The sequence below is a fragment of the Melospiza melodia genome, chromosome 1 (assembly GCF_035770615.1).
Source record: "Melospiza melodia melodia isolate bMelMel2 chromosome 1, bMelMel2.pri, whole genome shotgun sequence".
NCBI classification, from domain to species: Eukaryota; Metazoa; Chordata; class Aves; order Passeriformes; family Passerellidae; genus Melospiza; species Melospiza melodia.
The window spans coordinates 58,566,925-58,591,780 of record NC_086194.1 but is presented as its reverse complement, the minus strand read 5'-3'; the positions used below and the strand labels follow the sequence as shown (position 1 = coordinate 58,591,780).

The 24,856-nt window shown below is 38.6% G+C and overlaps 1 protein-coding gene across 4 annotated transcripts in view; it reads left to right on the top strand.

The window, feature by feature from the left end:
- Positions 1-8: 8 nt before the first annotated feature.
- The window catches only part of TNS3 (tensin 3), a 202,219-nt gene continuing 177,371 nt past the window's right edge, over positions 9-24,856 (top strand). For all 4 annotated transcript variants that reach the window (XM_063158847.1, XM_063158857.1, XM_063158867.1 and 1 more), the window contains exon 1: positions 9-144. The gene's annotated coding sequence lies outside the window, so the exon portion shown is untranslated. The remainder of the gene's footprint in view (positions 145-24,856) is intronic.

The window sequence follows — 24,856 nt, the reverse complement described above, 5'->3', positions numbered from 1 at the left end:
TCTTGTTCGAGACGCTGGAGGCTTCTCACGGCGGGAGGGAGCAGAGAAAATAAAAACAAGTGTGTGTGGTGCTGGGGGAGGGGGATCCCTGCTCCCGCTCCCCGGCCGAGCCGCCTTGTCCTGTCGCTGAGCCGGGAAAACGAGGTAAACTTTGTCGGCCGTCGTGATCCACGGCAATGATAACGCGCCGGCCGGTGCGGCGACGCGGGGCTTTGTTCCTGGCGGGGCGGAGGAGATTCGGCGGCGGGGAAGGGAGGGAGGCCCTTCGGTGGGCCGCGGGGCCGCCGCGGTGGGGATTGAGGGGATGCGGGGCCCCCACAGTCGCCGCTACCGGGTGCCAGGGCTCCGCTCCCGCCCCGGAGCGTGTTAGGGCGGGAAGGGCACAGTTCCCGGTGGTGGGGCCGGGCGGGGGTTCAGGCAGTCTAGAGGGATTGGGAGCGCCGTCCGCTGAGACAGTGTTCGGGAGTTCATATTACCAGGAGGGTAGAAGTGGTAGAGCGCTGCCGCAGGGAAGGCAGGATGGCGCCGGGGCTGTGAGGACCGTGCCGTCCGCAGGCAGGCTCCGGCCGAGGGGGCGGGAAGGCGCTCCCGTATCTTTGTAGTCCCGCTAGCTCTCTCTCCATGCTGGGCAACTTAGTGGCCGGCACTCTCTTCTCTCTTAGAAAGTTACTTCAGCCTGTGGGTTTGTCAGGGAGGGAGACGCCCGGTCTGGGGCTGAGGTGCGTCGGCCAGCGGGGAGGCCTCCCCCTCCTTCCCCGCTTAGCTCGTCGTCCACAGACAGCCCTTGCTGAGGCTGCCTTGGGCCTCAGCACATCTGCTGGCGTGTGCGATAAATGGTGCTAGTTTTGGTACCCACCCAGATCTCTCCCGATGCCCAGATTTTCTGAACTGTTGGCAGTGTCTTGCCATCACTGGCTAAAACTTCCAGATGCTTGAAGCCTTCTGATCACTTTCTTAGATAAATGATCCTTACTGAGGATCGGTATTTAGAACCTTTGTATATCTTCTCACAAACGTCCAGGTCTTGAGCAGCTTTTGGCATTGGTGCTGGCCAGTAGTGCACCACAGCTGTGATCCTCCATGTCGGGTGGTCTCCTGAATGTAAGGGAGTTGCACCTTAACCAAGGGAGTTGCACCTTAACCAAGAGTCACATTTCCAAGTCTAGGATTAGGTGAGAAGGTGAGAACTACAGTATTTTCTGTAACTTGAATTTTTTATTTTGGAATGCTGCTTATATGGTCAACAGAGTGGGGTTTTTTATCTTTTTTTTTTTTTTTTTTAATGTTGAGAAGTACCTGGTGGTAGTCATTACATTTGTAATCACAGTGCTTACTTTCTACAAGTTATGATGAAACAGAAGTGAAAGCTATAAGGACTTAGGGACTATTTTATGTGATATTTGATAGGAAATTTCTGTATGCTGGTCAACTTCAACTGATTACAGATGTCTTAAAATGACTAATTTTTAAAAGAAAGAACTACAGTTAGTCTAGGCTAAGCAGGACTTTTGCATAAACGAATGATATTTTTGATGCTGTTGAAGCTGTGAAAGAGAACCTCAGAAAGTAGTGAACCTATTGAAACCTAGGTTCTAGTGAACCTAGAAGAGAACCTATTGAAAATAGTGGGTTTTTCTTCCTACATAGGCAGAATTGGCTTTTTTTTTTGTGTAACTAAATCGATTACTTCTAATAACTCATGTTTATTGGAAGTTTTAATTAGTTATATAATTTGTTGGAACTACATGTGCTCATGAATTAGTGATGCATTACCAAGAGTTTTCTATGATTTAAATGAAAACATTCTATTTCAGTTTAGATTGTGCATGTGCCCCAGGGAATTATTATTTATAGAAGGCAGTGGCCACAAGTAGTTTAATCCATGTTCCTTTCAATTTAATCCAAAGTACCTTTCTGCTGGTCACACTTTGTTTTAGTAAAATAGCTGTGATATTTTTGGATATCATCACCATTGGTATTACCTTTTTGGCCTGCTCTTGTTTTCTGGTCATTCAGAAAATATTTCTATCTCAAACATAGCACCCACAACAGGGATCTTTTTCATTCTCTCTCTGGGCTGCTCACCAGGGAGGCATGTTAGTCCATTCCTCTGGGTTATCTGCCACTTTGACTATAAGCTCTATAGCTAGCAGATCAGAAGATACCACTGAGACAGAGATATAATAAGGCAGAATATTGGAAAAATACAGCAATTTCTTTTTGTATTAGAAAAACCTGATGGGGAGTCTCTTATTCTCTTTTGTCTGACTTCCCTTCTCTGGAAGTGATTGTAATGACAGAGAATGTTGGTATTTTTGAGAGATGGGTGACACTTATTTATATAAAACTTTGTTAGTATAATTACCTACGTGTCTCCTAAATATACTCTTTAACAAAAAGAGCAATGATAACTAAAATAGAGTAGTTCTGAAATTGCAGAACAGGTATAATGAAGGAGAACCAATGTAAGGAAATTATTTTAGAAGTCAGTAAAAACGCTATAGAAACTTAATAATTGGTTAGCATTTAATTTTAGGGCTTACAGTTCCATATTATTCCTGGTGAGAATTTCTAGTGGTGTTTTTCTGGCTGCCAGTTGAAGAACGGGATTATTAACTCATTTGCATTTTGGAAGGATCTTGGCTCAAATACAGAACTGAAAGTAACCAGAAGTTACCATGTCATAATGAGAGTCTGATGTATCAGCTACACACTTGACCTATTGCTGAAGAGTCTCTTGGAAAGTACCTTGATGGAGACTCTCCAGCTGTGAAGGAAAGATGTGTGATAGGAGAGGTGGGAGACGGGGAGTAAATGATTCAGCTTTTTGCCTTTTTTTTTTTTTTGGGGGTTTTTTTTTTTGTTTGTTTGTTTGCTTTTTTGTGTTTTTTTTTTTGTTTTTGTTTTGTCTGGGCTGGGTTTTGGATCTTTTGTTCTGTTATTTCTCCTGGTCTTAGTACCTTTGTGGGTGGAAGGTGAGAAGCAAACCATGTGACTGGATACCCTCTCTAAAAGAAGTTTGGTTTCTGCTTAGTTATTTCTTACACAGCAGGCCTGTAACAGGGATTGGATTTGTATGTAAGTATTTGCAAGTGTTTGGGAGCACATTATTTTAGTGAGGGGTAGGGAAAGCAAGCATCTGGGAAATATCAAAGCTATTAAAGGTTTTGGCAGGCCAACGTCCCCAAAGCCTGCCATTTGATGATGAATAAAAACTTGAGTTTCAGAGAAACAGCCTGCAGTATGATGTTTTATAGCTAGGGATAGACCAGGCTGCTGTTTCTAAAAGATAAAAGATAAAAGACATACAATATCAGCAATTTGTTAAAAATTACATTTCAATTGCAAACACGACAGGAAAGCACACCAGGTAAACAAAACCTAGCACATATTTTCAGAAAACCAGATGTTCCCAGAAGTACACAATACCCACAAAGATATTCTTTATAGCTACTATTTCCAGGACACTGACTGTTCAGAAAAGTATCCTGTAACAAGTCACTATCACCCTGAGGTACGTCTCAGGTTTTCTTACATTTATGGTAGTGTGAGGGAGTCTGCAGTGATAATGGTAATACACTTAATGTGTGTAAGTGCCCCCTCACCCTTTTTTCTCCACTTGATAGTCTTCTGTATTGATGTATTTCACAACGTAACTGTGCTTTTAAAGTTGCTTTTTTCACAGTTTAACAATATAACTGGATTTGCATACTCAGGACTTGTGAACTTCTGGAAAAGAGTATAGCTTTTCTGTGCTTGATACATTAAGCCAGAATTTTCATAATCTGCAGGGTCTGTTGTAGCAATCTGCCAGTGACAGGAAATTAACATTGCCTTGCTTCACAGGGATTAGGTGTCTACCTTTCTTTTTTCTTTTGCTCACTACTCCCTCTCTCATCTTGCCTACTCCACCATGCTACTATCTAATTACCTTGCAGGTACAGACCTTTGTCATAACAGAATTGAGATAATGAATTGCTTGAGGCATAAGGGGGCAGATTGATATGCAGCAGTGTAATGGACAGATGTGTTGATTCAGCCTGCTTTCAGTGTACATCCACTGAAAAGGACCTGAGGAAATTAAGCAGCCTCAAAGACAGAGGAAGGGAAGATGCTGTTATATCTTTGTAGTTCCATGAGCTTCACAGACACTCTCTTAGCTTTGGGGATGGCAGAAAGAGGATGTGAATCCATTTAGGAATGTATTTATTTGTGATTTGGGGAATAAGAAAAAGAATGGTGGTGTTTGGAGAACAGTCTATTAGGTTTTATATGTTCAGGAGAAACCTCTAGAACTTAGCTTTTTAACTTTTGGTCTTGCATTAATTTAATGAAAAAACAAAACTTTGGTGGTGATATCTTTTAAGCCTTAAACATGGAACAAACAAAAAGCAGGGTAGAGGGCATCTTTTTTTCTCCCAACTTGGTCAAATCCATATATTTGCAGACGGAGTGAAAAGGTGATTGTAGACATCTGATTTTACTTTCAATTAAAATGCTGTATTATGGTTTTTCTTGAAGGATAATTTTAGTTGGGGAAACTGTGGAATCCTGTGATGTGAGTTTGAGCTCTCTTCAATTCAAGGAAGAATGTACATTAGACCATATGTAAAATTTTCAATGTACTATACTACCTTGTGTACTTTGCATACAGTATCTCAGACTCAATGCTTTGTAAGCACATTATCATTGATCAGTAGAAGAACTGTATTTACAGCTGTCTTTTTAGTTGAAGTAAAATGGGTGGTCTCTCTTCTTCAATAGGTCTTTCTGTACTTGTTCTTTTTTTGCAACTAGTACTACTAAAATTCTTTTGAGGAGATAAGGTAAAAGGAAATTGCTAGTATCTAATTTGATGAGGGATATTTATATTTGTGTAATATTGCCTTGTTGTATACCAGGGTCTCTGCTGAAATATTTTCTCTATCGATATTTCTTTGTGCCATATAAAGCATGTTGCACCTCTTATCTTTTGGCAGACAAAAATGTCAGGTTTTTGCAAGGCTTCTTGGTTGCCAAAATAGGACATTTTTATGTCCTAATCATCTTTATTCATCTCAGTGCATTTTGGGGGCTTTTTTGTGCACTTAGGTTTCCATATCTCTTGGTTTAGTGATTCAGCAAGTTGCTGCAGTTGAAAGTGACCCAGAGAACACTTTGATCTGGCTTACCACCTGTTCTCTGGAGGGGATAAAGAAGGCCCAGAGAGCTGTGTTCTGCATTCTGCACCTTCTTTCATGCTGCTGGTCAGTGTCAGGATGCTGCTGTTGCTTCTTGTCCTTGCATAAGCGGGTACATCCTCCTTCTCCAGACCTCTGGCAGCAGTAGTGTCAGTAGCTCAATCCTCTGATATACTGAGGTTTTTTCCTGTTTCAGGGCTGTGGCTGTTTGTAGTGGTTAGCAGAGATAGCTTACTGCTGTTAGGTAAGTTGGTAGTTTAGCACCATAGGGGGAATTGAGGGCAACCCACTGTGAAGAAGAGGGGTAAAACTGGTGTTGGAATCTGAGACTAGATCGTTGTGGTAAATAATCCACTATTCAGAGAGCCAAGAAAAGACAGATACCACAGCACTGTGTTTGGGGTGCTCATGTGCAATCTGGAAGAAAAGGTGAGAAGGAGCTTGAAGCTGAGCCTTCCACATCAGAGGACAGTGTACTGGCTTAGAAGTCTTCCGGTATGCCTTTTAGTATGCTGTACACGCAGATTATCCCCTCCCTGCTTCGGTGCTTTAGTATGAAGAGCAATTGCTGTAACAGGAGAGACTGAGATGTGCTCAGATCAGGCATTCCTGGCTGTTTTATACCAACTACAAGCTAGTAGATTGCTCCATTAGAGGTTTCTTCCAGAGATGGATGGTTTGTAATGCCTAGCTTTAGCAGTGTTAGTTTCTGTACTGCATTGTGAGCATCCTTGTCTTCTGCCTCTCATGGAGCTAGTGAAGAGGAGACATGATCTGTGTTCCACAGCCTGGTGTGACTTTTACCCTAATTGTAAATGAGTTAGTAATGGAAATACAACTTTTGTGCATGAAAGCTTTTGATGAGTGGATGATAGTGACTTGTTACAGGATACTTTTCTAACAGTCTGTGTCCTGGAAATAGTAGCTATAAAGAATATCTTTGTGGGTATTGTGTACTTCTGGGAACATCTGGTTTTCTGAAAATATGTGCTAGGTTTTGTTTACCTGGTGCACTTTCCTGTCGTGTTTGCAATTGAAATGTAATTTTAAACAAATAATTGATATTGTATGTCTGCCGGGTTATAGGTGATTTGCTGTTTTTTAATTTATTATATATACATGAAGAAACTTCAGCTGCTTGGATTTTAGTAACAAACTGTTCCCTCTGGCTTTGATGAATGTGTTGTTACCTGATTATAGCTAATAAACACATAGACTGTTGTGGTGGTGAAGAAATGAGAGCCTAGGTCTGTGATTTAATGAATTGCTGTTGATTTTAGTATGTAATCAATTTAATTTGTGCTTGAAAAACCTCTGAAAATGCTTCCTTTAAGAACACAAAGTATTTCACTAAGTTAGAAATAAGTAATTCCTGAGGCATGTAATCTTTTTTTCCAGTCATTCAATTATTCTTGCAGTTATCAGCCACACTCAGTCTTTAGGACTAGTTTTTTCAGTTGAGATGGATTTGATTTGGAAGATGAAAAGTTAAGTACAACCTATTACTGCAGGTTCTGGGAAACCTGGCATTTCCAGTGGCAAATTCAGTAGGTTAGGGTGTTTAAGATCAAACTCTGCAGGGTTTTTTTAAAGTAGTAGACTGGATTTTATGTAATAAATGTTTGGATTAGTAGATTTCAACTGAACCACTGAGATTGTTATTAGCCTGTTTCCTAAAATTTCTGTCTGTTCTCTGTTGGGGCTCTGGTCTAGCCCCAGTATCAGATTTTTTTTTTTGACCTGTAAGGTTATAAACATTAAAAAAACCCCTGCTATTCTATTATAGTTGCTCTTGCTCTTTGAGCATGGTTTGTTGAAATAAAACTGTCTTTCAAATATCAGCAACATGCATGTTTCAGGAATGCATCTTCAATGTATAAGTAAATTATAGCACATAAATATGGGCAAGCCTTACATATTTTCTTTATGATTGTGGAAACAAATGCCTGACAATTCTGTGCTTTTTGTAACTTTGCAGGTATTCCCTTTCAGCAGGTATTCAGCAGTGGCCTTGCTGCAGTTGATACCAGCTGTTCTGTTATTTTGAGGTCTTAGTGTAGTTGAGAGCTTTTTGTATTCTGCAGTATTTTATGGATGCTAGTATTCTTTTTGTCTAATTTCCTTCTGTCTTATATACTGTGGTTATGTAAAATATTTTGGTGCTGCCCTTCTGCTCCTTTACCTGCCTGCCTTCCAAAAGTATATTTAAATGTGAAAGCTCGAATCTTATGTTAAAATTTGTCTGTCTATATTAAATTACGTATGTTGTTTCAAGACACTTAATGATGGGCCAGAGGAGGAATTAGTTTTAGTTCTGGCTTGACATTAATATTCTTCCATAGAGTTCTTGCCTTTTGAAGCTTAGAAATTCTGCCTTTTCAGTCTAATATTGTGCTTTGACTTCTGTACTGCTTTCTGTAATGTGCTTAATTTGTGATATTTTTCTCCCCCCTCCCCCATCCCCAGCCTTGGTAAGCACACTGGACTTTTCTTCAAGGAATAGCTTTCCTGAAGCACAATAGTTTTATAGTTAGCACTGATAAAATGCATCATAAGATATATAGTTCCATCTAGGAAATGAACCTATAGAGGAATTATGCCAGAAGCCAGTTAGAACTCCATTCCCCAGGAAGTACAAGAGTAGCATGTCAAAATCTTTTAGCTTTTGCGGGGAGTATTCTTTTGTTTAATACCTGCTCTCTCTGCTATGCAGAGGTAATTTGAAGAAAACAAATTTTAAAAAAAATTGCAGTTTTAACTTTTTAGTTCTATGTCATTAAAACACTTTGACTGTTCCCTGTGTGCATACATGCTGTTACTCTATTTTATTTTGAAATGCAGATGCTAATTCTGCCCTGAAAAGAGAATAGCTGTTCTCCTTGTATGTTAGGGTAATAAGGTGTATGAACAAGCTGACCTTTACCAAAGGTTATAGAGACATAATGAGGCACTCCAGCTTTCATTATGGTCTGCAGGAGATAATATGCCTCTTACCAAGAAAGAGGATTTGGGTGCTAATTGAGAAAGAGTGTCTGTGTTCAACTGTGACATCTTGAATCTACAAGTACAGAACAGTACTTCTGAGGAAAACCAGGACTGAAGCATTGATTCTCAGTTTAGCTTAAGACTATCAATTCAAAATGCTCAATGATCGTGTGGTGCAAGATCATGTGTTGCTAGAAGGAATTGATAAATAATCAGAAGAATCTTTGAGAATTGTTTTCTAATGGTTTGTGGCTATTTGTGAAGAAGGCAGCCCCTAGTTGAATTAACACTTCATATACAAGATCCAGTTGTCCTGGTTAGTGCCTTTAGCTCTGTGCTTTCAAGTGAGACTATGTCCCCTGCAGGTGTGAGATTTTGTGAAAATATAGTTATTCTGCTTAATTAGAAAACTTGGTTTGACTGAGCTGGACTGAAATGTGAGTAAAGCCACATTGTTGTGCATGGCCTCGTTTTTGGTAGTGGGAGGTCACAGAGGTGGCTTCTGTGAGAAGCTGCTAGAAGTTTCCACCATGTCCAGCAGAGACAATCCCTGATGAGTCTGAAGATGAACATGCTTCTGGCCAAAGCTGGGCCAATTAGAAATTATGGTAATGCCTCTGTGATAACATATTTACAAGAAAATCAAAACAAAGTGGGGGCACAGTGTTTTTCTATCCAGAGAAGAGGAGGAGGTGAGAACATGTGAGGGAAACAACATGGAGACACCGAGGTCAGTGAAGAAGGAGTGGGAAGAGGTGCTCCAGGTGCCAGAGCCAAGATAACTCTGCAGGCTGTGGTGACTGATGACCATGGTGAAGGAGCTGTACCCCTGCAGCCCATGGGGATCCATGGGAGATGCAGAGATCTGCAGCCCGTGGGGGAGGTGCTCATGCTGGAGTGGGTGGATGCTTGGAGGAAGCTGTGATCCAGTGGGAAACAATGGAGAGAGGGAGTCCCTGCTTCCAGGCTGGAGCAGCCTGTCCTTAGAGGACTCCACCCCGGAAAAGTTATCCATGCCACAACAGTTTTGGGAGGACTCTTTGTCTGTGGGAGGGACTCACATTGCAGTGGTTTTGGGAATGCTGCTGCTCATGAGATTGGAGCCACATTGGAGAAGTTAACGGAGAACTGTGTCCTGTAGGAGGAGCCGCACTGTCTCATGATGGAAGGACTTTTCTCCCTGAGCAGTGGAAGAAGATCTGGGGTGATGAACTGACCAAAACTCTGCCCCCTATCTCTATGCACTGTCAGTACGAAGGAGGGAGGCACTGGGGGAAAAAAAGTGGTATTAAGGGCTTATTTTACTTCTCATTATCCTCCTCCTATTTTATTAATATTAAATTTACTATGTACCTCTAAATTGAGCCTGTTTTGCCCTTGGAGTGTCTTCTTCCAGTCCTTAGCTCATGAACCCTTTGCCCAGCTGTAGGAGGGTGAGTGGGTGACTTTCATGGGTACCTGGTGTTTGGCCATTGTCAAACCGTGATGGTAATCTGGGTAATCATTCTAATTTCAAAGAATTTATTGCTCTGGGAAGGACAGGAGGGATATAGTATGTGTGAATGGGAGGTGGTGAACATTCCTGAAGGGGATTAATTTTGAGGTGACTTAGATGCTTTGATCCTTGCCATCTGCAGGCTGGCTTGTTTTAGCTTGCTAACATAGGGATAGCAAATTCCCGCCTTCCTTTTATGTTTGAAAAATTGCTTATAGCCCACACGTGACTCTGTAATTGGGGAGGGATTGTTCATTCTTGTCTGCTGGAAGACATTTCTCTGTCTGCTGACATGGAGTTCCAGACTAGATAGAGAGAATGCAAGAAGAATGTAGATGGGAAGCAGGGCTGCACAACTCCTAAGCTACAACTCTTGAAGAAATTGACATTAATTGTCCAGAACAACATCATGTATTCTGCAGGATGAGGGAAGTAAACTTGCTCAGTAGCACTCTGAGCCTCCTCTGTAGTATTTGGTTACTATGTAGATATTTTAGTGAGTGTAGGAAAATTTTATTTATTGACAATCCACAATAGTTCACTCTCATGAATATGTTTTTCTTGTTTATTTCAACTTCAGACCTCTTACATGTGGGTAGAAGGGATCATATACACGGACAAGGGACTGATAATTGCAAATTTTATGCTCTGCTTCTCAACCAAACATCTTAAAAACTGTTGAGCTTGTTCTCTGTTGAACTTGTATTGCCCTGCCTCCTCTTAAGTTGCTCTTTTTTAAGTCAAGATTTTCCAAAAGAATTAGGATTTTCTTTGCATTGAATTTTCTCAGAATTCTTCTTGGGTGCTTATCCTGCAGGTAAGATAGCACTCATCAGGTTACAGAGAGATTTAATCCCTTACCTCTTCCCCACACCAGAAGATATTTTCAAAAGTTTTTTATGTGCGTGTGTGTCATTTGGAACTTTTTGTCTTTCTGAGGGTATTTATTTCTTATTAAGGTAGAAACTAGCAGCACGTGAGTCAGAATCCTGGCATAAGCTTATAGGGTTTTTTTTAGTGGCATTTCCCCCAGTGTTGCTTCTACATTCAAAGATTTTAGGAGTTTGCTTTGGATTGGGATTACTCTTTGATTATTTTAAGATCTCTCAGAATTTTGTTCAGAAATGTGTTTGATAAAGGCCGTTTTCTGGGATGAATAAATGTAGTCTGTCCAGCTTTGGTTAGCTGATTTACCTTGATGCATTTGTAGTTTGTGGCTCGTTCTAGGTGCATTGGGTCCTAAGGAAAGAATATTAAGCACTCTTCTCACTCTTCTCACCCATCTTGCAGAGGTCTTTTTAAAAGAAACCAGGGGCAGTTGAAACCTCCTGAACTCACAGTGACTGTCACCTGCTGGTAGATCAGTGTCTGCTAACAGGAGACTGTGCTGTGTATTTGGAGTTAAATTTGAATAAACTGAATAAAGCATGGTTTGTGGTTGTTTTTTTTTGTGGTTTTTTTTTTTTTTTTTTTTTTGGTGTTTGAGAGACCTTGGGTGATACAGTATTATTAAAAAAAATTGAAAGAACTGGCAATTCCGCCATCTGCTACCATTTTTGAAGAGCAGTAAGTGGTTTCTAGTAATTGAATTACTTTCTTAAGAAATGTCTCTTTAAGGAGCTGATGACTCAAGCAAGTTGAATGAGTCAAAGAACATGAACTGTGCAATGCCTGTAAAAATGAATTTTTTTTCAGGACTGTGTTAGGTATTGGCACTTATTATAGGAGGACCTCTGGGACACCTTGGAGGATAATTTTTTGTTGCTGTCTCTGTGGAAGTATTTGCTTCTAGATTTAGATAGGTCAGTCAGTAGTGAAGAGGAAGTCTTAGCATAGGTCATGATGCAAGTAAGTATTGCAGTAGATTATAAACTATACAAGCTTATGCTGACTCGAATGCTTGGAAATGATGGAAATGATGAGTTGGACAACTATGAGTCTAAATTCCTGGTCATCTGATTCTGCTAGAAATTTTCACTTAGATGACCTTGTAGGATCACCTTGCTTTCCTGAGACTGAGCTCACTGGAATACTGAATCTCAGTTCAAGCAGCCTGATGTTTGGAGAATGCTTCACATAAACCAAGAAGTCTATAAGAGGTTCTCTCCTTTTCACAAAACACATTCAGTCACAGTGAGACAGTTAAACACAGCCATCCTTCAAGAGGCAGAGCAATAGAAAGATAATAAATTTTCTGCAAAGGGTTACCATGACAAAGACATATCATTTAGTCTGAAGACATCTCTCTGTACTCACAGCTAGCAGTGTACACACCTGCTAGCAGTGAGAGCAAAAAGGGCATCTATATGTTGTGGTACAGGAATTATACAATTAATAGATTGTGTATATGTGCATGTTTTGCATGGAAAAGATTAATTTGTCATGATTGAGTGAATAGAATACAGTAGTTCAGGTTATGAAATTGCAGAATTTGTTTTGGCTTAACTTTAAAGAATTTTATCACTTATTCTAGGAAAAATACTTCATCCTTTATTTGCTTGCAAAATGGTATTTCTTTGTTATAAATTTCTGCACTAGTATTGATGTCGTACTACCTGTTCTATCAGCAGTAAATTTTGGTTTCCAGAGTTCAAGCTGCTATTATATATAAACACAGTACGCTTGTGACTGTATGGAGGACTTGGAGACAGGTTGGAGTCTCAGGTTCACATGGTGAACTGTGGTGTGTTAGGTTATTCAAGGTGGTGAAAGAATAACTGGAAAGCAAAAGCGTGGACAATTAATTGCAGACAGGGGAAGGTGACAGCTGCAGTCAGTGTAATAACAGGCTGTGAATTGAACTTAAGCTGAATTGAACATTAGTTTGCACAGCTGTCTGGCATTTTGTTTTCCTTTACACGTTTTCCCTTGTGCTGCCACCCTTCCTTCTGCCCCCTGTAAAAAAATTCAGACCAAGTGGGATCTGATACAGATGTGAAATAAAATGTTGCCGTCATCTCCATTAATAACATTGGGAAGCTTTTTCAGATACTTTGGTAAACATTTTTATTTCTCACTTAACTGCTTTTTTGATGTACAGAGGGGAAAGGGATATGCTTAGAGCATACCTATGTGGCTGTGTAGGGGTTAAGTGCTATTTAAAAATTGTTTTAGTGAGGGGAAAAAGGTTTCTAATTCTAGTGAAGTATTTTTGGAATTTGCCTTGTCAGTTAGTAATATTTCACTAACTGAAGCGACCCTTTATTTAAAACAGGCTCAAAACAATTCATCTGGAGAATTGGCTTGTGGGCAAACTGAGGTACATTCATTCATCAGTGATTCAACATATTTTATATGCTGATGTTTCTGAAGTAATGCTTTTAACTTGGAAGAATGTTATCACATCTGTGCATTCCTTGTGGTTTCTCTACTGCTGAGGGCTGCATCTTATAAAAAATTTTACTGCCTTACAATCTTGTGTGTAGTGAAAATTAACAAACAAAACAAGCATATAGTCATAGGCTCTCTTTGGCTGTTAGTATCAGGTTTGTTTGGCAACATTAAGACATAAATCTTTGCTGAAAGAATACTATGAAGAGACAGGTCTCTCTTTTCCACTTTTTCTTCTGTATGCTCTTGCTTGGGAGAACAGTGTGTGTTCCGACTGTAGTTCGCTCAATATGCTTATATGTGTTTGTAGGAAATTGAGTTTTTGTTTGGAAATTCTGCCTTTGCTGTAAGGGAAAGGACAGGACAGGGCCTGTGTTGATATACAGCTACAGTTGAAAAATTTTACAAATTTTCCTGCTCTAAGCTGCATTATACAAAGAAACTCACATAATTCTAAAAGGTCAACATACAAATCTTGACTAGCTAACTGTATACTTGCAGATGCTGTTTTCCCAGTACTGCAGAATCACTGCTTGTTCTTAGTTGCTTAGTTTTGTCAAATGACTTGCTGCTTGTTAAGAAGTCTACTTTGCCAGATAAAAATATTTTGAAAGAGCAAAACCTCTAACCATCTGGCTTTTTGGACTTGGTAGCTTTTTCTGGAAAGATTACCACTTCTTCATTAATAGATGATTGCAGATGCACCTCAGATTTTGACAAAACTGTATTTGTGCTTTCCCCTCACAACATTTGTAAAAATACCAGCCTTCAGATCTGCCTTGTAAACCAACCTGAAGACAAACATGTCCAGGTAATAAAGATGCTTCAGAAGTTGTAGTTGATTTCAACAGCACTACATGATACACTACATGATTACTCTGTAATAATAAAAATGTTACCAAATAATTGGATGTCAAAACTAACTAAGCTTTTTAAATAAGCATTCAGTGGTCTCCCATGTTTTTTGATATTAGTTTCCATGAAATTTCGGATTTTGGCAAGTGCATAATGGGACTATTGCTTTTGTAAATTGTCAGAACCCAGGAAATTCCTCTGGCTGCCCTAGAGGACTCGAGCCCATGCCTGGGGAGCTCAGAGACCTTGGCACGGAGTCCAAGACCCCTGTGCCTTTGATCTTGACCCATGGAGCAAATTACCACCTTTATATGCAGAATTACAAGTCAAGAGAGTTTAAGTAGAATAATAGTTTGTCATGGGGTGAAAAAATAGATTTTTGTGGTTTTTGGAATGGGGGCTTGGAGTCCCAAGATAGAGGAATTTGGACATGCCTTGTCCCTTTTCCTTCTTCTTCCTAGCCTCTGTGTTCTGAGTGATGGTGGCACTTTTAGATTGGTTTAGAGTAGAAGCTCACTGTGTAACATAGGTGATAGGTATTGGAAAGTTATTGTAAATAATGTACATGTAGTTTTTAGTATAAAAAGATAACACCGCCTCTGAGGTGGTCAGTGTGCCTCAACCCGACCTGCCAGTCAGACCTCCGCAGGTCAGAAAAAGAATTTTATAGATAAGAAACAATAAACAACCTTGAGAATGGGAATAGAAGAGTTCTGACTCCTTCTTCGACTACCAGGCTGGGAAAAGAGACTTTCTAACGCATCTCGGGGTCACTCTGACCAGCAGAGATTATGAGAGTAAATTGCTGTAATCTAGAAAATTACTTTATTTGAAGAATCTATTCTAGAAGTGCTTTCTGGTTTTTTTTTTTTGGGGTTTTTTTTTTTTTTTTTTTTTTTTTTTGTTTTTTTTTTGTTTTGTTTTGTTTTGGTTTTTTTTTTCCTGTGGGACAGAAGGGGTAGTAACTGCTCTGATAATGATATCCTCTAGAAGTGCAAGAAAAATAATCTAACCTATGATAAAGTAGAAACTATGAAGGCTTTAAAGGAAATTTTTTTGTGAGAAAAGAGTAAAAAAGCAGAGTACTTTTCCAGTGTACCAATATGAAAGTACCCTTGGTGCTACAGATGTGAATGGAAACCGAAGATCCCTGGTGAAGGGATACTGATGAGATTGGAGAGTATTTGATAACAGTAAGGGTTTGTGGAGCTTTGTTGTTGGTAGAAGGAAGAAGTTGCTGTTTCAAGTGGATTCTTTGGGCCTTTGAAAAGGATCATGAAAATCAACTTAGGCATGTGTCTTGGTGAGTTTTTCTTTACTTGCTGTGGTAAGAGATCCTGATTTTAGTGCCAGAGAAATAACCAGAATAGCTATTTAGAAATTTAAAGTGTGTCATTTTTTGAGCCAAAAGAAAAGAGCAGGCTAGTTGAATTAAGCAACAATTGCATTTTATGTCATTTTCTTGATGTAATAGTTTAACTGTTTGTCTTTGGGCGAGTGTCCAAGTTAATCAGCTACAGAGCAGACATAAATATAATAGTATAAGTATAATAACTCCATAAGTATAATAACTCCATAAATGTCTCTTGTGTTTGATTTTCATTTCCACAAGAGCTTTAGATCTTGTAGCTGAATGTGATCCTTGTACTTACGCCATTTTACATTATTCTGGTTCATTTATATGGTAGAGGAGAGGAATTAAAGTTCCAAGCCTCAGACCAGTAGCAATAAATCTTTTCTTGGCTGGATGAGAACATAGAATGGTCCCAGTTGGTTGCAGCCTGCACTTGTCAGTGACCTGAATTGATGAAATTTGTCGAGATGGCTATTTTCTTGTACTCTTGCTAGAGGTAAAGATTTGAATAGGAATAGCTACCTGAAAAGGTGGAGACCATTTGGACAGGCAGGCAAGGGTGTTATCCCATCTCCAGCCTGTGACTGAAGTGACTGTGAAAACGATTATTAATAAGGTGGGATTAAGGTTAACTTAAGTAAAATTTTTTTATGTATAAAAATCTGAGGTTCAGCAGGAGTAGGTATAATTATGGTTATTGGCCTGCTATTGATGCATTCTTTTACCATAGCATGGTACGCTTTGTTGCTAAATATTTCTTCCATTTGCTCTCTCAAATAGAGGTAAGGTTGAACCTGATATGGCAAGTGCTTTCCCCTTCATGTCTGCCAAAGCCTGAATAGCCTACTTTCCATAGTACTGATTCAAGTACCAGAGTGTAAAGGATGGTTAGAGCTGGAAGCAGTGTGCAGATTGGAAGAAGAGTCTTATTTTGCTGTTTGTCACAGTAAGCAATGTGTCTGTTACCATCAGGTGAACACTGATTCTTCCTTAGCATTTTTAAAAAATGTTGTGCATCATGAAAATGTTGTTGTAATATAAATGACAGTTTTAACCAGGAAGTTTTGACACTAATCCTTGCTGGTTTTTTTTTTTGGGTTTTTTTTTTTTTTGTTTTGTTTTTTTTTTTTTTTTTTTTTTTTTTTTTTTTTTTTGTTTTGTTTTTGTTTTGTTTTTTGGTGTGTGTCATTCAGGTTCTTTAGTAAAAATACAATAAAAATACAAACCTACCTAGTACCTGCACCATCTCAAAGTTTCCTCTGATTTGTTTAGGTGGTGGGTGTGGATTCTTTATATTATCTGTGGTTAGTAACAATAAGGGAATATGATCAAGGCTTTGATGCAGTATACTGCTTTAACAAGAAACACTTGTGTTCACTGGTCGGTACCACCAATCTTGTATTATCAAAAAAAAACCCAAACCCAGAACATATGTAAAATCTACAGTTCCAAGTAGAGTGTTTTTCATCAGCTTGTGTTTTTAAAGACCACACAGCAACACCAGGATAAATGCAAAATAAATGACTAACCACAAGTTGTCTGCTTTCCAGTGAAAGTAATGAATTTGCATCCTGGAGCAAGACTGTTGAGTAAACATTTCTGATTTTTGGAGTGGCACTTATCCTTTATAATTTTTGTAGAAGTCTGTGTAATACTAGTCAGATTCTCTTTCCTGAAAATGGTTGATTATAACTTGATGGAAAAAAATTGTCAAAGCTTCAGTAAAAGAGCAGGAAAAAGTGAAACTAGATGTTATGAAGGAAATTAGGCTTTACCCAAAAGTGCACAATGGAGATTTTAATTTTCCACATGAGGTTCACTCCTGCTTCCTAAATTATTGGAAAAAAAAAATTTTGTAAGCAAAAAATGTTGAGTCCTCAGGTTTAATGAAATGCAAAATATATTTCTATTTTAAGTTGTTATATAAAACATGTTGGTTTAGACTACTGTTTGGAATAGTCTAAAATAAAAATAAAAAGAGGAAATAGATAAGGACATAATTCCAGGCATACACACAGAGTGTTGTTTTCCATATGAGTTACTATCATTAGTGCAGATGGTAATCTGTATAGGATTGCTTAACTTGAGCTGCTTACACACTGAAACAGGAGTGTTTGGAATACCATTGCTTCTGACCTAGAGGAATAAATTGAAGTACCTGCTTTGGTGTGGAGAGTGGAGGTGTTGAATGATGTTTTGGCAACAGATGCTGGTCTGTGCTCTTGTTACACTACGCTCTTGCTTAATGTAACTCCAGCCTTTCAACAGCCAGGTAGACTTCACTAATAATTGTCTTTGTCGGTAGGTCTTATGAGCCATGCTGATGGCCTGGGTTAAAATTAAGTAGTTATATAAGGATGTGTGTGGGAAGAGGAGGAAACTGAGATTGCCATTTCTTCATCCTGCCTGAATGCCTTCAATGAGATCTTCCTGCAGACTTGGAAAGCTTGTTATCTTCTGCTTTTGAAGATGTAATGGTCTGACTGATGACCTCCCTGATAAATGCACTTTCAGTGTTAATTCTTCCTTAGTACAGCAGCTACTGAATGCACATATATATGGAGTGTGCAGCTGTCAACTTCCTTACCTCTGTGTACTTCTGTCCTGGATGCTGATTTTTTTCTGGAGGATAGTGAGTAGAAAAGATATATCTGTAAGATATCACTTCTGTGCTGCACACATTACCTGCTTGAAGTGCTAAATTGTATATGTATCAATGTAGCACACTTGCCTCAAGCAGGATTGTTAGGGTAGGAGAGCAAACTCAAGCTTTGAGCCTAAATGAAATGGGTAAAAATACTACATTGGTATCAGTAATATTTCTTCTACTTCTTCGTGACTGATTTAGTGACATACATCTTCATTCCTCTCAGCTGTTTTTCTTCTGACCAATGTTCTGACACATAGCTGCTTTCTGTCTGTCCTTTCTCTAGTGCAGGTCTGACCTCTTCTTTTGCTTTCTCTCCTTTCTCTGCAGAACTTGGTAAATTTCCTGGTTATTCCTTGTTCCTAGTTGTTTCCTTGGGAGATTTCCTGGTTGGGTGTTTTATGATTTCTGTTTTAAATTATTATTTTGTTTGTTTTTGTTGTTTTTAATATCTGGTTCTACCACATCAGAAATTCCTACAAGAGAACTCTTGGTAGCTCTCTGGTATTTGGTCTTGTATCTGCATTATGTCACAAGAGGGTTTCATTGCACATTGCTGCACTCCTTTGTTCCTTCTGGAAATGGTCTCATTAGGGACTATCAAGATGGAGAGAGGAAACATGCATGTAAACTCAATGTGTTTGTGTACCTGAAAGAATTCATCTGCAGGTATGATTGGAAAAATCATTTGATTTGATTGGAAAAGATTTGATTGGAGATTGTGTATAAGATGATTTTAAAAAAACCTGGTTAGCTGGCAACATTTTGAGGGTAGATGCCTGATGTATTTGAATTGTAACTTTTCTTACACTCTTTTTTTTTCCTGTTAGCAGAATAAACCAAGTATGTTCAGATATGGCCTTTTTCCCCCTGTTATTTAAATACGTGAGTTCTAGTCTTCAGCTGTCTAGTTCTGACTATGTGGGAATTCCAATCATTATGTAATAAAAACGGCGTTATAGTCTCAGAGAAGACAAGGTCAGTTCATTTAAAAAAGAAGAAAAATAGCCGTTGACAAACACTGAAATTTTATGAAAAGTGAAGGATAGTCCTTTGCCGCTTTCAGACATTTCCTTTCTGTGGTATTTTCCCATAGAAAACAAATGTTGGCTTGCCAATGAGATGAGGATAAAAATAGACAAGCTTTTCAGTGTCTGGAGTAATGATTGTCTTAATGGACTGTCAGTCTGTCTCCTAATTGCTATTCTGCTTATACAGATGCATGAACAGTGGAGAAATGAAGATATTGAAACAAAAATGCAAAGAAGTGATGAAATGAAAAGATGTGAGATCTGCTGCTATTTTATGCGAGGAGTGAACTTCAGCTCCCCATTTGCTCCTGTTGGAAGGAGTGGGGATGAACCGCTGCTCTATACAGGTTACTGATTCTTAGGGATATTAGGATAAAAGAGAGCAGTGAGGATTTGGCTGGAGAAAGGCAGGAAGGTTGTTTCTCTCCAGCAGGTGTGTTGCTCTGCCTCCTTTCTGCTGGAAGGAAGTTAGACTACTAATGGGCATGCATTCAGACAATCCTGAGTGCTGTTTTTCTTCAGCATACCCACTTCTTCTTCAGTTACCCACTTCTGTGCAGATCTGGATATATTATTTTCTGGGCTGAAATCTCAGCCAGATCATGTTGGGAAGAACTTTTTGGAAAATTGCAAACACGATGAAGTTTGTATTTGTTGTTTAAAGTTGGAGGTGGTCGACTTCAAGTTTAAAAAGGGAAAAGAAATTTATCTAATTACCAGTCTTTTTCAAACACTTTATTCTCTTATGTTATGTTTGCATTCTGTAGAAATCGTTTTTCAAAGAAAGCTGATAGCGTTTTGTCTCAAGAACTGAAAATTTTGAGAAGAGCACCTGCAATTGATGAAGGACCTAGATGGTCTAGGTAAAGGACCTCCTCTGAGGTGACTGTCTACAAAGGACAAATGTGCGTGAAAGAATAGTACATGAGACATAGATCCACTCTCTTGTTAGTGAGCAGTGAAGTTGTTGCTACTTTTAGTCATGGCTGTCTCTGGACAGGTCACTTGATAGGGTAGCTAAGGCTCCAGACCTGTGTTCTAGAATCCAGTGTGAAACTAGGTTTGTTCTGCTGCTTCTCTGTTGCATCTTGCACTGCCTTGTGTCTGTCTGGCTTTTAACTTGTTAGTTCAGAGCTGGAAGTGAGAGAGCTAAGGTGAAAAGCTTTGTATGTGATGGCCAATACCATTTTCCTTTCAGCTACCAAGGTGTTTTTTTTTTTTAATTCTGACAGCAGGAATTAGAAGCAGCTATGTCTAGAGATCTAGATCTAGAGTACTAGGCTGTATGAATAGGCTGTGGAGCAAATTCATCCTTTTGGATTGTTAACTTGAAACTTTGAATTATATGTCAGATCCCAGCCTGTATAAAAGCATGTGGTAGGGTTATGAAAGTGGTCAACAGGATGGAAGAGTTGCTTTTTGGGAAGGGACTGAAAAGATGGGGACTCTTCACTTTGGTTTTCTGTTGCATGGCTTGCAAGGGTTCCTCAGGGTGAGAGAGATAGATGAGAACCTGGCTTCATGATCAGAAGGCTGGATTTATTTTTTTATGATATATAATACATTATGGCTATACTAAAAGGAATAGAGAAAAAAGTTGCAGAAGCGGCTCAGCTAAGAATAGAAATAGGAATCTAAAAACAAGAGAGCTCTCTGTGAATCTGTCCCAGAGCACTTGGTCCTGTGATTGGCCCTTAATTGTAAACATGGAACATGAGCCAATCACAGGTGCACTTATTGCATTTCACAGCAGCAGATAACAATTGTTTACATTCTCTTTCTGGGGCCCCAGCTTCCCAGAAGAGGAAAAATCCCAAAGAAAGGATTTTCTATGAAAAAATGTCCGTGACAGTTTTCCAGAAACATGGGGCAAGTTATGCAGTCCCACTAGTAAGTGTCAGACACAGTGGGAGTTTACTTTAAAGTGAACAAATAAAGATACTTTAAACAAAGGAGAGTATGACTTTCTGGAACATTCTGCTACAGAATATTGTGGGGCAGACAGTACCAGCATGTTCAAAGCAAGAATTTGACAGAACTAGTGGCAAATGTATCCATTAGCATAAATGGGAAGGATGGGTCTGTGATAGACCTTCTAGCATGCATGAACATGCAGGAGCATGAAGGGAGTGGACACAGAAGGGACAGGGCTGGCTTGCTCTGCTTGAATAGTGTCTCTCTGAAACAACAATGAAGTACTTGTGTGAAGGAGGTGGATGTTGTGCTAACCCAATAAGGCAAAGTTTATGTTTTGAGCCATGATTTTTGCAATTGGCTGTGGATACACTGAATAAACATTGAGTGCTGGTGCTTCTCACCTCTGACCTTTTTCTTTAAATCTGTACGGCGTGTAAGGTCATTTGGACCCTGCTTTTTAGGGGCTTTTTTGGTTGGGTGTATTTATTTGTTTGTTTTTTGAAAAGTGTATAGGTTTGAAACCCTGGTACCTGGGCAGAATTTCTTATTAAAATAATGAAGACCTGGATGTCTTTAGTCTGAGAGACTACAAAGGTGTCTGCTGCTTGAAATTGTAACATGAAATATTTTCAACAAGCTGGGATAAAAGTACTTTCTGTCATTTTATGTTACTTTTTTGGCCCCTTATGCTTGTATATTAAGGCAATTTGTGCTACCAAATAACATGACTTTTTTCTTTTTAACATGAACTTTACTCAGCTGGTTTGGTGAGACATTTTTTTTTTCCTCACTAACTTCTCCATGTGCTGTCACTTGAATCACAAGTCAGGAGCAGACTCCACTTGGACACATATTGCTGGTTCAGGTTGTATGATCCTAAGTCATAGCTCTCTTCTCTAGCTTGGTCTGCTTGTTTATCTTTCTGTGAAACACCTTGAATGAATGAGGAGAAAATGAGTTATCTGTAACAAAGACTCCATTGTCTTTGAAATTCCTCTTAAGTTATTTAGTATTAGTGTTAGTACCATAACTAGCCATTTGTGTACATTTTAGGATGTGTGTGTGAAAATAAAACCATATTTTTATGCATACATACATACATACATATACAGCCAGAAATGCCTTATTTCAGCCAGTGTAAAAATACTTTGGTGTTCTAATTCTTTTGCCACCATCCCATATTCTTGTCATGTAGCATAGGTTCTACAATATTTATATATTTACTGGTGGTGAATAATGTTTTGGAAACTCTATGAACATTTCTTTAGCCTGTAGAAGGTGGTTGAATACCTATTCTGCTAATACATTGCTGGCCCCTCCCTCCATGTATTTAAAATAATAGTTGTAACCATTATATAATCCAGTGGATTTAAAGCTACCTTGGAGAGTTGAAGAATGCACAAGGAGAGTCCTAGGAAATTGCAGTATAGGTTGGTAAGTTAGAGGATAAGGAAAAGGAATTTGTATGACCACAGGTGGGAAGTGAACAAAACATATTTTTTTTTAATATGATTCTGCAGTTATGCTAAGAGGCCATGTAAAATTCAGCAGGACTAGAGTCTGCCATAGAGTTAATAGGGCTATTTACGTATATTTATAATTTTCTTTTAGCTGGAATGTGACATAGAATTTTACAAGTTTTGGAGATAGCCAAGACCTGTTTGCACATTGTTTCTCTATCTCATCAACACAGTGAAACACCTGAAATAAACTATTTCATTTTCAAAGTCTAATCATTTTTTTATTAGATTTTTTGAAAATTTTCTCATAAATATAAATTAGTCACTGCCTGGATGACTTTTTAGGGAACCAATTTTGTTCAGCTAAGTGCCTTTTTTTGGTTTGTTTTTAATGGAGCATGTATGTGTGTGAATATAACTATAGTTATATAGTTTTTGTGAAGATTATTTGAAAATATTTAATTTAAAAATATTTCCTTGATTATTTAATAAAATATCTAGACCCTCTGACTTCCTCTTTAAAGAAAGAACTGTTATTACAGTTACAGTTTGCATGTTGGAAACATGAAGTTGAAATAAACTAATGTTGCTAAAGTTAGTTATTCATTGAAATGTTAACTGTTATGTTGTGATATGATATTTGGGAATAAAATGAGGAATACCTATTCCATAGGTGTAAGGAACCAGTGCTAAGTCTCTCTTAAGAAGGAATTGCTGTACTGGTATTGCCAAAAACAAAGTTGTGGATTTTGACTGTTTTAATCTATATTGGCTTAATTTCAGTCTTGAGAGTTTTTTGTGTCAACTGCCTTTGACAGAGTTGCTGTGAATTTTGCATCTGATGATGTTTAGCCTATAGCTACCTAATGAAAATGCTCTGTCATTAGTAGTGTTTGAAATTCATCAGCTGATGAGGACAGCTGAGGATGCATCTGTAAGTTTTTACACAATCCTCAGAGTTACATTGATGTAAGTCTGGGACAGAGTTCCAACTTCACTAGATTTCTGCATGCCAAAGAGTGCGCAGCATGGCAAAATACTTCCAGAGTAATTTTTATAATGCTATCAATTGAGACCACATGTAATTACAGCATTTTTCTTTTGCCAAAACCTGAGTCTGGAGCCTGTGGTTCTGCACTGTTTTCTTTCAGTTTTTGCTCCTAACAATTATGAGCACTTTGGATTCCAATCTTGAGCCTCGTGAAAGTAGCATTGCTTGCTGTTTGGTGTATTTGCTTTGCCTTATCTTCAGTTCCCTCCCCCCCTGCCCCCCCTTCTTTTTATATATTTTTATTTCTTTTTCCTTGGTGTCTTTCTTTGTGATTCTCCACTAAAGCTTTACCAGGTGACAACAAAAAAACCTTTATCTAGGCTTCTGTAGATTTCACAGTTATGTTGAGTTCTTGTATAAGGAGACTGTAAGTTGTGGGTACTGAATTTCCTAAATAAACTGTTTAACTGAATTGCTTGGAGAGGCCACAGTGGCCTAAAATGAACAAGAGGGAACAAAACATGCACATTTTAAAATACAGATGCCAAGACTGCAATGCAGAATATTTCCTAAATACCACGGAGAAAAATTGCATTTGATGTTTATGTTATAAATTAAATGGACAGGTTGACTAGTTGATCAACTAATGTCAAGACCTACTTAAACTAAACTTCAGTATATAAACTGTGGGTTATGGTAATTGTCTTTCTTTGTAAGAGTGCAGTTGCCAGGGTTTGCGAAGAAGTGTTTGTTAGGTAGGAAATAAGGAAAAGCAGGCCTAGCAACAGAATGAATTTACAGTGAAGTTTATCCATTAATTTCTTCAAAAGTGCAAGTTCTGCTAAGCTTATTTTTAGAGGGCATCACAGACATGTCCCAAAAGTAGAACTTTGTAGGGAAGAAGAGAGGATAAATCTAAAATGAGAATTGTGGTTTTTTTTGTTTAGAAGTTTACAAAGAGAAACTGCAGCAAGCAGTGGAGATTGCTTTTTCTCCCCCCTATTTTCAAATACATATGTAGATGAGGATGTGGAAATGAGGGACTCCCAGCTCTTTGGGAACAATGCCCAAACCCAGTACAGAACCTCCTTGTCTTGGATTAGAGAAGTAACCTGCGTGTAATGACATTTTTTCTTCCTCCTAGACCCCTGTCTCCTTAAAAACATCTCCTGTAGTTTCAAAGGCAAAAAAACCCAATCATGACAGAGATTTTTCAAAGCAAAAAACTTTGATCTGGTTTTTTGCCTAAATGTTTCCTAAGTTATAGAAGCCATAAAATACATATTACAAATATGGTATTGACTTTTTGAATTCTGTCCCCAGTTAGAAATTAAATAATTGCATTATATTACGATATGATATTTCAGCTACTGTGGAAATAGTGCTACTTTAAACTAGTGTATGTTTCTTATGCAGGAATGAGACAAAGGGATTTTAAGGCTTTGGTTAAATTGGCTGCTGTGATAGGGCACTACTTATGATATTTTTAACCACTTTAAACTGAACCAATGCTAGTTTTTATGTAGATAAGACCTTACGTCAGAGGACTGTTGGGTCATATAATAGACATTATTCTGTATTTCCACTTAAAAGGTAAGTTATAGAGGGAAT